The sequence below is a fragment of the Folsomia candida genome, unplaced genomic scaffold, assembly GCF_002217175.1.
Source record: "Folsomia candida strain VU population unplaced genomic scaffold, ASM221717v1 Fcan01_Sc016, whole genome shotgun sequence".
NCBI lineage: Eukaryota > Metazoa > Arthropoda > Collembola > Entomobryomorpha > Isotomidae > Folsomia > Folsomia candida.
Genome location: NW_019091208.1, coordinates 1,403,938 through 1,416,173, shown reverse-complemented (window position 1 = coordinate 1,416,173; position 12,236 = coordinate 1,403,938). Strand labels below are relative to the sequence as shown.

Here is a 12,236-nt window from a genome sequence, read left to right as displayed (position 1 = left end):
TTGTGACAAGATTCTGAGGAGCAAAACCGGCTTGAAGTACCACGTGGCGGCAAAGCACGCAACAAACCAGATCCCACTATCATGTGAAAAGTGCGAATACCAAACTTTAGTACAGTCCTGCCTCACAACGCATGTCAAACGTGTGCACGAAGGAGTGAAGAGAAAGGAATGCTATTTTTGTGCCATGAAGTTCATCACCTTTTCCGAATTAGTCAGTCATTTCAGAGTCCATACGACGGAGAAATATTCAAAGGGTGACTCATACTAATCTGAATAGAAACGTATAAGCTGGAAAACAATTTTGTGACAACAAGATTAATACGGTTTGAAAGTATGTATGCATACTGTTGATATGTACATAATTCTAAGGAAATATTAAAATAACTACTTATTAATGAATCATTACAAGGACTACATCCACCACAGGAAGGTACATACATTTAATGATTGATTGCTAATTGTACATAAACATAATTCTAAGTATTTACATGACTATGATTGGAATATTTTTATTTTATTTTTCTCTCTTTGGCTGACATACATGTCTCTACTGCTTAAGCTATGCTTTGAGGAATTATGACTAAATCGACAGCAATTAGTCCGCGATCCCTAATTTTATCTGTGAATATGTATGTATATTTGTATTAGCGTGGGCAATTTTTGTGAACCTACAGGGTGTTAATAAAGTCCGATCCCATTTTTCCTGTAAAAAAGTGAAGGCTAGTATAAAAAAAACTACCCGTGATACTTACAAAAAATGTTCGACATATTTACCTTAGTATTTGGTCTTGTTACCATTTACTTTAACCATGCCCTCAACTCTTTGTTTAAGGCTCTGTGCTAATTTTTCCAATGTGCCTCTGGAAATCGAATTCCATACATCTTGAACTTTTTTTTACTAGCTCTTCCCTCGTCCGGGGTTGTGGCTCTTTGTATACATTTTCCTTAAGTATGGACCACTGGTTCTTCAGGGGATTCAAATCTGGGCCGTTAGCGGCCCACACCCCCTTGCTCCAGACCGTTGAAACTTGCGTCTTGATGAGACTCAAACTCGCTTTTGCTGTATGGGCTATAGCACCATCCTGCATGAAAACTATTTTTCTTTCATTCGGAAATATTTCCTTGTTCCCCATGCTATCGAAATAGATAGGTAATATTTTTTCCATATAATGCTTTGCATTGACTGATTGGCCTTTTGGTATGATATGTAGAGGGGTCACGCAACGTGCACAAAATCCACCCGCTACCATAACTTTAAGCCCGAATTTTGGGATCGCTCTTGATGGTACATCCGATTTGTTTTCTGTCCTGTAACGAACATTTTGTTGGTTCAATTTTGGATATAGTTCAATAATAGATTCGTCAGTCCAAAGGATGTGACTGCGCAATTCTTCACCAAGTCTTTTTTCACTCAAATGGGCACTTTTCTGAAGGAGTTCTTCAAATTTCAGACGGTCATCGATATATTTTTGTGACATGAGAGGTTTTTTTGGTTAGTTTGTAAGCTGTGTGACCCCACTTCGTAGTTTTCACAAATTTTTGCACGGTCACACAGTTAATTTGCTTCTTCTTCTCTTTATAGCGTTTTGAGTCATTTAACTCCCTTGCTCAATTACGTAATGAACTACCGGTTTTCTTGCAAAGTCTGTTTTTAATCATTCTTTTTGTGGTAGGTGACACCTTTCTGGGTCGCCCTGGTCGCTTTTTGTCGTGGACAAAATTTTTATTCTTCCATTTCCAAACAGTTCTGCGGCTGCAGCCCAATTTTTGCACAATTTCTGTAGGTTTAAGCCCCTGCTGATGCAATGTTTGTATCTCAACTCTAAGATGCTCATGACTTACACGTTTAGTTGTTCCTCCCATGGTAAAAATTTGAAATAAATAACTTCACTGGTTCAAAAGTTCCAGCTGAATTTGTAACAACCACGCTCCAAAAAATGCATGGGATCGGACTTTATTAACACCCTTTATAACATTTAAAGACAAACACGTGTACATACATATTTAAATTTTGTTGTACTTAAATTGCTTTATAACGGATATCGGATTTAAATAACCGTGCTCCATATACATATTGTATGAAACTTAATTGTTTTCCGGTACTTATTTTGCGCGCTTTGTAAAATTTTCCTTTATTATACACATACGGATTTACATATAGACATGCATAAAGCATATAATTTGTATAATTCTTTGATGACAGGCTTCCGAAAATTTTTTGTGGAATAAACTGTTTAATTTTGTTCCTAAACCATTCTAATCTGTTTCGTTAATTTGCTCCACGAGTATGTGAAGACCGGGTTTAAGTAAAAACTTTCTAAATTTTTGAGCCAATTTGGAACGATTATCTTGTACATTATTTTATAAAGTGTTTAATTAGATGTGGAAAGACATGCCTTGACCGGAAAGCAGTAACGATTTAGAATTGTCTGTCTTAAACTGAGGTGCTGGTAGTACATAAATAGTCACGTCGGAAAATTAATCAATTCCGGGATTGAATAATAATTGTCTAAGAATTCAAACTTATTAGCAAATAAATTGTACTTACATATCTGTATCTTATTAATATTAATTTAGACGGAATTTCTGTTAGCATTTAGTTGAAACACGATTCCTCGTACATAATAACATATATTCTGGTAGGCTGTCGAAGTGCGATGTATTTTCCTCCAACAGTCCGTTTTTTTTCCTGCTTTTACTAGAAGTCGTAGCGGCAATACTGGTCCTTGGGAATCCAATAGCAGGAAGTAGAAAAAACATAATTCCAGCCAAAGCTGCCAAGTATCTGGAACCATTTTACGATTGCACGATAATAATTGTTACGCCAAAAAACGTTGTTTTCCCATCCTTCACGGCACGACCAGTTGTTGTCCTACTGGAATATCAAGGCTACACTTCGGGCAAGGAAAATATTATGCTGAACAAATTATCTTTCATTCTGCTCAGGCGCAATCGTGTTCCTATTTGCTGGGCCACTTTCGCCATTCTTCCCGAAAAAAGCGGATTACTAGCTACGAAAGGGAACTTTATGTTGATACCCTGCTTCATTCCGGCGTTTTGGCCGGCACAATATTTCATTTGGATGGCAACAATGGCAAGATTCGAGGTTCAGAAGTTTTTAAGACATGCGCAGGTGCTACTGAATCTCTCGTTGAGAGAAATTGTAATCGTGGATTTGAATAATCTAACGGGAGAAAGTAGTAACCCGCTAAGAATGCATTATTTTAACATGTATTACATAAAAACACAGCCAATTGGAGTTGATTCATCGCAGAATTGGTACACGATTGACTGTTTGCCGTTAAATTGCTTGGATAAATTTGGCGAGGTTAGTAAAACTGTGGTCAAGTTGAACAAATATTTTTGGACTTCGCGCAAGAAATTAGTCTATCAACATATGAATAACTTTCGCACTTCTTCTATTCGACGTGACCTATCCCTTGAGGAACATCGTGAAATTGCAAGGTCAACCAGTATGTCTGATTTTGTCTCGTTTTGGATATTGCAGGACGAGATAGGTCACGACTTAAGAAATGCAACGTCGCTTTACTTCATTCCACGGATCAAGCGTTTCGGCTCGGAGGCCACTAGAGGGTTTAGTTTTCATCTTTATGACGTTAAAAAATACAGTTTTGCATCATGCTATAATGTGAAGGCAAGTTTCGATATGATTTCCGCGCTAACTAATCCGTTGGACGGGGCAAGTTGGACATTTCTTGGAATAAGTTTCGCCATGGTGATCACAATATTGACGGCGTTGCGCACAAGATCAATTTCTAATGGGTTATACACCATACTTGGTATATCGTTGGAAAACTCTGTCCTGTCGAGAACAATTTTCGAGGTGAAAAGTCCTAGAGGAAAGCACGATTTGATTGGGATTTATGGAATTTGCGGTTTGGATGCTTTTGGTAGGAACGATTTTAACAAATTGGTACAAAACTGTGTTCACGATAGAAATGATAATCCCCACGAAGTACCAATCCCCCTGGAAGACGGTAATGGATGTACCGGGAGTCCAAATTTTGATGCCGTTCGTACTTCTGGGGAATTATGATAATTCCTTAACAGATTATTTTCGATACAGATATTTCTACTCCTTAATCCTTGCAAGCCTTAAGATATCAGTTCTTGCAAAGTCCCAACGCCTGCCGAATTATCGGAAAAAGGCGAAAGGTTTGCTCCCCATGCTACTATATCACTTTGGCCTTGATAGTAATTTTACAAAGGTTAGTGAACGGAGGACGTTTTCGGAGAGTTCAAATTTTACGCATCCGCAGTCATTTAACAAAAGTGCGTTAAAGGATTTTCCCGTTCGTCCAGTAGAATATAATGCCGAGAACAGTTATAGGATCGTAAAAGGTTTATCGTCTTGTAAAAAGGTTACCTTGATCGAGACGAAGGAGAATGTCGGGAAAATAACGAGTTTTCTGAATGATAATGAGAGAAAGATAGTGTTTGTTAGTGGAAATGTTGACGCTTATTTCAAGACGTTTTTTGGTTGGTTGATACCTCCGATGAAGGAAAGTTATGCAGAGAAGCGTCTTAAGGTAATGATATCGTCGGGAATTTTGAGGCATTGGGAATTTTTGTACAAGTTGTGGAAACCTGAAAAATTGTTGGGTCACTATAGCAATTGGACGCATCCGAGGATCGAGAAGGTTTCAAAGTTAGATTTTAGTTCTAAGATTACCCCAGGTTTTTATCTTTGTGGCGTTTGTGTGGCTGTTTGTGCTTTAGTTTTGTGCGGAGAGATTGTGAGGTTTAGATATATGGGGAGAATTAAGTATTGGATTCACAATTTAGTTTGAGGGTTATCTGGAAAACAACATTGTGAAAATGAAGGAAGGTTTTTGGAATGTAATAAAACTTAATTGTAAGGCTTAATTAATTGAAATAGCCATTTTAATTTTAAGTCACATCGGCTGAGATTTTGTTGTTGTTGTTTTTCATTTAAAAGCCTTAGTTGGTAGACATAGGCAGGGTTTAGTTTAACCTCAAAAGCATTGTCGACTTTTTAGAATTTGGCAGGGAGTGGCCTGATCTATTCTACTCTATATCTAGGGCGAGCACACTGTTGTCTTGAGTGTGATTCAGTTAAGTGGTGAGTCTTCCAATAATTTTGTAAAGTAAATTGGTTGAGAATTAATAAATAGAAGTTAAATTGATTGACGACTTGTGTTTGTTAGTCACTTATTACTTCTGCCCTTCTTAAGAGAAATCTGGAGAAACCGGCTGTATACCCATTTCACCTATTTATTATGTATGATGACCTTAAGCAGATTTATCTTTGTGTAAATAAGTATTAGCATGAAACCCTAAATTTTTGCATCATCATTATTATTTATTTTTGCCAACTAATTTTGAAAGTAAAACGGACATATTAGCAATTTAAACACTGGTCATTGGAAGTCAGAGTACTTCAACTTTCGTTAGAAAGGTTGTGACTAAATCGGGAGGATTACAAAAAATTACTCAATTACATACATGCATATTTCAAAATATTGCGAAAAAATCCTGTTATTAGGGACTCCCAACTTTGTAAAAATTGTTTTTTTCGTTCTTTTCCCAAAGCACTTTTTTATCAATTCCACATACGATTTCGCTCTCCGCTCACTCTGTTGGTCCAAAAATAAAATTTTCTTAACATTGATTTTGTATTTACGCAAAAATATTTGACAAAATTTCGAAATCGCACGCGGAATTGGGAAAAGAACGTTTTGTGACAGCGAAAAAATCGATTTTCTTGTACAAAGTTGGAACTCCTTATTAGCAAACTTACTCAACAAAAAGAAACTGACGAGGTGACATCATTGAAGTTAAAGTCGGACAATCTGGCAACTTGTGTCGTCTGCGCGATCTGCCTCCCTTCTCCAACGCAGCCAAAATCTCGCCAGATCTGCACACAGTCGTCCGCAATGAGGGAGGAGATTTGATCGTTGAACGCGTCCGGGACGTTTATGCAAACACCGGTTCGATCAATTTGGGGGACAAATTCATTCCCTGTACATATAACATTTATATCAGATTGCCCGGGTGAAAATCGTATGTCGAATTTGACATAATTCTACACAAGTGGCCGGAACAATGGTTTGTGCAGAAAAATTATGAACGATTCTGCCTAAAACTTCTGACAGGTATATATATTCTGCAGAAAGGTTTAGCACAATTATGCATATTTTACGGACAAATTGTTTCGGAATAAATTTTTCTGCATAAAATCATTTCAGTTTTTCACCCGGGTGATTAAAGATTTGATAAATAACATTTGGGAATTATGTAAATGTACGACAAAAAATATTATTCGTTCTAAATACATATGTAAATATACCTTGGAAGTCGTTCTCCATCCAGGCCCGAATCTGAAGACAAACTACTCCGTCATCCAGTGAATGGAAGAACAGGGGTGTGAAGAGGAATGGAGCGACCCTTTTTCGCGAAAATATTGCCATATTCGCAATCCTATGAAATTCAATTTTCAAATTTAAAATATAATTACAACCTCTAAGGACATAATTCAGTTTTTTTTTAATTTAACGTAAAATATCATATTTATACCTCACTCGAACTATGTCAACACGACACACTGAAGTTTTTTTAAAATGGAAATTTAAGGAAATCAATCTCTCCGTCTTGACAGCTAACAGATCTATGAAGGAAGAGTCTTAGAACTTGTTGAGTATTTATGGGAGGAACGACATTATAAATAACTCCATTTTTCGTTAACACTGCGAAATTACTACGGTTTTATTTACTAAATGAAAAATATTGAGAGTTTAATTTACTTTTTTTGTCACGCTTGTGCTAAATATTTTTATTATGTGATGTATTAGCACGTAAGTTAGATTAATACGTAACGTAAGTAGATTAATTGATGATGATTTCGCACCACGGTTCTTGATTACGTAATCTGCTAGTAAATACATATGGAAATATACGGCTACCAAAAAATGCAATATGGGGAAAATTATTAATAGCTTTGTATTTGAATGCTTATAACCTACATTACGGATATTGTTTTTACATATCTATGTCCATAAATATGCATAATGTTTGACTTGTGTTTACATTTTTATTCTTGCAACTTGTAATGCAAACACACATATAATCTGTATATATATATCTCCCCATATAAAGGGTGTTGATTTAATTCGATCACATGTTTCTTTCGCCACAAAGTCAGCTGTAATTATGGATCCAGTTAGTATTTTTGTTTTAACTTTTTACCATAAGTGGAGTGAAGATAAGTGATAATCAGAAGGATGATAGCATTGAGATATTCACCTTGGAAACGAGAAATCCCATGTGTTTAAAAGATTTATCGAAATTCAGAAGTGCTGGAGAAAATATTCGTGGCAATGTGTGAACAAAATTTTTTTCAAGGATGAAAAATGACCTGAATAATCCAAACGGGTCCCCCCCACCAGGCAAACAAAGAATAAACTGAAATTGCATGCAATAACTTGAAGTTTTTGTCCAAATGGGAGTGGACCCACATACAACGGATTAAACGAAAATCAAGGATAAATAGTTCATGGTGGTGAAATCTATCAATGAATCTGAACCTAACCGAACACTTAATTTCATCCATAAATTCAATTTTAATAAAAATCTCATTTTGCCCCGACCACACCCCCTGGTGACGTGGGGGTGTGGCACAACTCCGGAACCCTTAATTTCACTCTATGCCGTCTATTGATCAAATTGCACTAAAAATCTTATTTCGTCCCGACCACACCCCTTGGCGCCAAGTGGGAATGGTCCGGTTGTCCCCAAAAGTTGATAGGATCCTCCCCCTATGTATGATGCGAAAACCGATTTTGATTATCTTTATCCGTTCTCCCGTTATCCTGCTGACAGACAGACAGACAGGCGGAAAAAGTCTTCGCATAAAGTAGCTGAAGCTACTTAATAATTACGTATTCTCGTCGCAGATACAATCAGATGGAAGGAAATAACCTTGTACCTGAATTTTTTTTATGTTGTGTCACGTTAAACTATTTAGTAAGTGCTAATTCACGAGGTAGGTGTGTCCTACATGGGTGTGTTGTTCCTAGAAGTATCTACCATATTCTTCCATCAAAATTCCATATGGGGCCGTCCATAAATTACGTAACTCAAAAATCCCGATTTTCCATAACCCTCCCCCTTTAACATGTGTAACATATGTAGGAACGATAACATTGGAGGCTTAGACCCTCCCCCTCCCCCCCTTTAGTTACGTAATTTATGGACGGCCCCTGAACTGTTAACCAACTAATTCGCAAGTAATCACAAATATCAAACAACAACTACATATGTCTTTCGTAATTGTTATTTTATGAATAAATAATTACAATCTGAAACTAATTAATTGTGTTAATTAGGCATACATATTTGTAGATATTGCAACACTCAAGACATTCATATTCCACCGGGTTATATTTTTTGCCTGTTAACTCGTAACTTGTTACAAGCTTATCTTATTTAGCACCCGCTCTTGTGTGACATTTTAATAGTTATTGTCAGACGGCGGATATGTATGTACATATGTATTTCTAACTTTTTCATACCAAATCAGATCGTACCAAAACTTCGTGTACTGGCATCCCATCTAAGCACGATCGCAAAAATTCAAACATGTTTTAAGGTCTTAGTCAGGCCCCGATCTAAGCTAAAATCTTATCTGGGCAAAGAAATTAGGCGCCCCTAGCCGCTCGCGCCGTCGGCGCTCGCATGTGGTTTTTTTCTCAATCAGATATTTGCGAAAAATATTCTTACCCATGCCGTATTTGAATGGACATATACAATGTGATAGCAAACTTTTAGCTTAGCTTAGATACCTTTACCAGTCAGTCACGAAGTTCTTTGATAAAAATTCTTTACTGCAGAAAAATAACGGGTAATAATTTTTGTTTAGAATTTCCCACGTCCATGCATAATATACCTGTGCATAATGTAAAAATACCAAGTTTCAAAATTTCCTCTTCTGGAGTACACACTTACAAAATCTGATTGAAAACTGGTCGCTTGACTTCTGGTGGTCTGGTTCGCGGTGTGGTGCACTCGTTCGGAGGTGTGGCTCGCTTTTTGTTTATCGCAAATGAACCTTATAACCTTTGTCGCCATTTTAAAATTTGGTGTAAATTTTGGTCAGGAATGATTTAGCGTCGTTTTAGACGTATAAAACTTTTTTTAAATTGTGTTACGGAAAAATTTGTCAAATTACATAGGCTTCTATATTCATGACGTTTTGGTAAATATATTTTCAGATATAATGTCCTTTCAATTTTGGGAAATGTAATTAGCAATACAACGAAATTTATTAGATCTAAATTCCAAAAATTGGAGAAAAATATGAGTGGGGGCCAAGGAGTTACAGCGCTTCAAAACTGTTAGTCTAAATTTTGCAAATTTAAAACTTCAGAAATTTTACTACGGTGATTTGGACAGCGTTTAAATAAGTGAAATTAAATTTTACCTTTTTATATGTGAAGTTCTTTTACATCTTTATTCGTGATTATTTTTAAAATTGGGGACAAACCGAAACCACAATTGGAAATATGCCTTCAAAAAAGCTGACATTTACGTGCAAACTACATAAAACCAATTTTATTTTGTTCACCAAAAATATAAAGCGTCCCTGTATTTTTTGAATTTTGCATTTTCCATAAGGCGATAATTTGAGCGCGAATTTTAAGTTGTTTTCCAGCCAAAACCTCGGTTTTTAAAATTCTGCAAATTTTCTAATTTTAGCGCGAATCCAAAAATTTGAAAACATGTCCCTTCAGATTGCCTTACTTCATTTATAAAAAATCCTCATGTAATATTCTTAGAAAATTTGAAGACAACTGGGTTTTTCATAAGCCAGGCAAATCATACTGTTAACGCATATTTTCGAATTTTTGGATTCGCGCTAACAAAATTTGAAAAACCGAGGGTTCGGTTGGAAAACAGTTTACAATTCGCGCCAAGCGCTCATAGTAGTGCATTATGAAAAACGCAAAAGTGCGGTGATGCTTATTTTTTGTGGTCGCATGGAGATTCGATGTTTACATGTGAAAGACCTGCATAGTGAGTCCTCTTTGACATTTCTCAAAAATCAGAATGAATTACTTAAAACCACAATCTTTCTAAACTCTCAAGACGTAACCAATGCGACATAGAGCAGTTGTTATATCATACAATTTATTTTGCTCCGCAACGTAAACTCTAAATGTTTTGCCGGCCTATTATTTTTAAAATAAGCTTTAGAGAATTTACATGTTGAGCAAAGTAGAGGTTAACACAACAATTGGGTGCATCAACACATCAGAACTGTCCCAATGACTTGTCTAAACTTGATAAACATAAAAACTCCAAGAAAAGATTTTCAAAATTTACAACAGGAAAATTCAATTATATCTAGTGTAAACCCTGGCGCCTTCCGGCGCCCCCCAGGAGTTTAGCGCCCCGGGCAGCTGCCCGGGTTGCCCGCCCCTAAATCGGGGCCTGGTCTTAGTACATATTTATTAAATATTTTCATACATATTTTGAAGATTTTTCATACATATACATATTTTCCTTTATATTTCGAGTATTTTTCTGAATATAAATATTTTATTGGATATTTCGAAGTTTTGTATGTAAAAAATATTTTTCTTCATTTAGAAATTAAGGTTTCCTCAAAATTATATTTCATAAATAGTAGAAAATTCAAGTTAAAAAAACATTTTTTATGTGCATAATAATTTTCAGGTTTTATAAGCACTTGGCGGAATTTATGTACATACATATCCGCCCTCTGGTTATTGTACTCACACTAATACATATCTAATTGGTTTATAATTATGAACTTCATACTTAAAAAAAACCTCATAAAGTTTCGTCTATTTAACATGACTGACTACACAGGATACATTTTACGTGTACATTTTAGTAAGTTAAACTACAAATAAATCCAAACAAATTACTCCGAATAAAGCATTAAATAAATTCCGAAATTCAAATTGTATTTATTCAATTAGTGTAAATCAATTGCACTGCTGGGAATAGACTGAAATATTTAACTATTTTTTTAAGTTAGCCATATAATTGCTGGAATTTATTCAGCTATTTAATAATGTCCAACTTATCCGTCGAGGCTCGTATTACTCTAATAGTCGCTTTGACGATGGTAAGTTTTGCGACCGTCGTTACCAACGGGTTAGTCCTTCTCGCCTGGATGTTTCACAAGCCGGTACGAAAACCTCAAAATATTTATCTATTCTCCTTAGCTGGTACGGATCTGTTGATTGGAATATTACTAACTCCCACAATGGTGGGAGAACTTGTGACAAATACTTGGCCTTGGGGTAGGTCATGAAATCATACATAACTTTTTTCATTCAGAGTTCACTCATCCCGATTTCTGACTGAAGATTTTCATTCACAATCAGTGATTTTCTTTCAAACTCATTCATTTCACGTGATTTGACTTCATTTCTTAATGAAAGGAGTGAGAAATCCTTTCATTAAGTCACTTCCCAGAAATGACTTCATCTTTCATTCGTTATCATTCAAATCACAGAAAATTCATTTTCATTAAAATCACAGAAAATTCAATTTCATTCAAGTCACAGAAAATTCATTTTCATTCACTATCATTCTCTATTATAATCAGTCACATGAATGAAAGTGAACAGGTAGGAATGAAATATGGGATGATGTGATCCGGAATTGTACGACAAATATTTATTCTGGACTGTTTAGATTATAGTGCCAAATATACGACCTGTTAGCATGGTTGCTCCCTACATAGTCTATTCATAAGTCCCCGCACAAGCATTTCTGGTGATAAATCCCAAAGTATTAGAGCTATCGGTTAGAATTTTTTATGGATGAACAAGGTACTAATACGGTTTAGAAATCATAACTTCTTTTTCAAGATTTCCTCCAAGGGCTTATACAAACGACATAAGTCGTGACGAAAACTGCACGATCGCGGCACGCACGGTTTTCATGGGAAAAGCGTCCAGATCTTCAGTAAGTATGACCTCAGGCCTTTAACGCTTTTATGAGACATAGAACATATCTGTATCTATGATTTTTACCACCGGTCACAATTTTGGGGATTAAGGTCTGCAAATGCTGAAGGTCGTTCCATGGACGAAATAAATTCACAAAAACTCGACTTAAGGCAGTTTTGGACAATTTTTTGCTCTATTATCAGTAGCAGAGCATTGTTGAAAGTCAAATGTTATTTTTCGAATAGTTCATGGCCCAGGGGTTTAACCATT

At 36.0% G+C, this 12,236-nt stretch overlaps 1 long non-coding RNA gene across 1 annotated transcript; it reads right to left on the bottom strand.

Annotated features, from left to right (window-relative positions):
- Positions 1-5,323: 5,323 nt before the first annotated feature.
- Positions 5,324-6,671, bottom strand: LOC110856595. Its single transcript, XR_002548580.2, has 4 exons — positions 6,559-6,671; positions 6,332-6,462; positions 5,783-6,003; positions 5,324-5,447 (listed from the first exon to the last, which is right to left on the bottom strand). It is a non-coding gene; the product is annotated as an uncharacterized LOC110856595 (long non-coding RNA).
- Between the last annotated feature and the right edge of the window lie 5,565 nt (positions 6,672-12,236).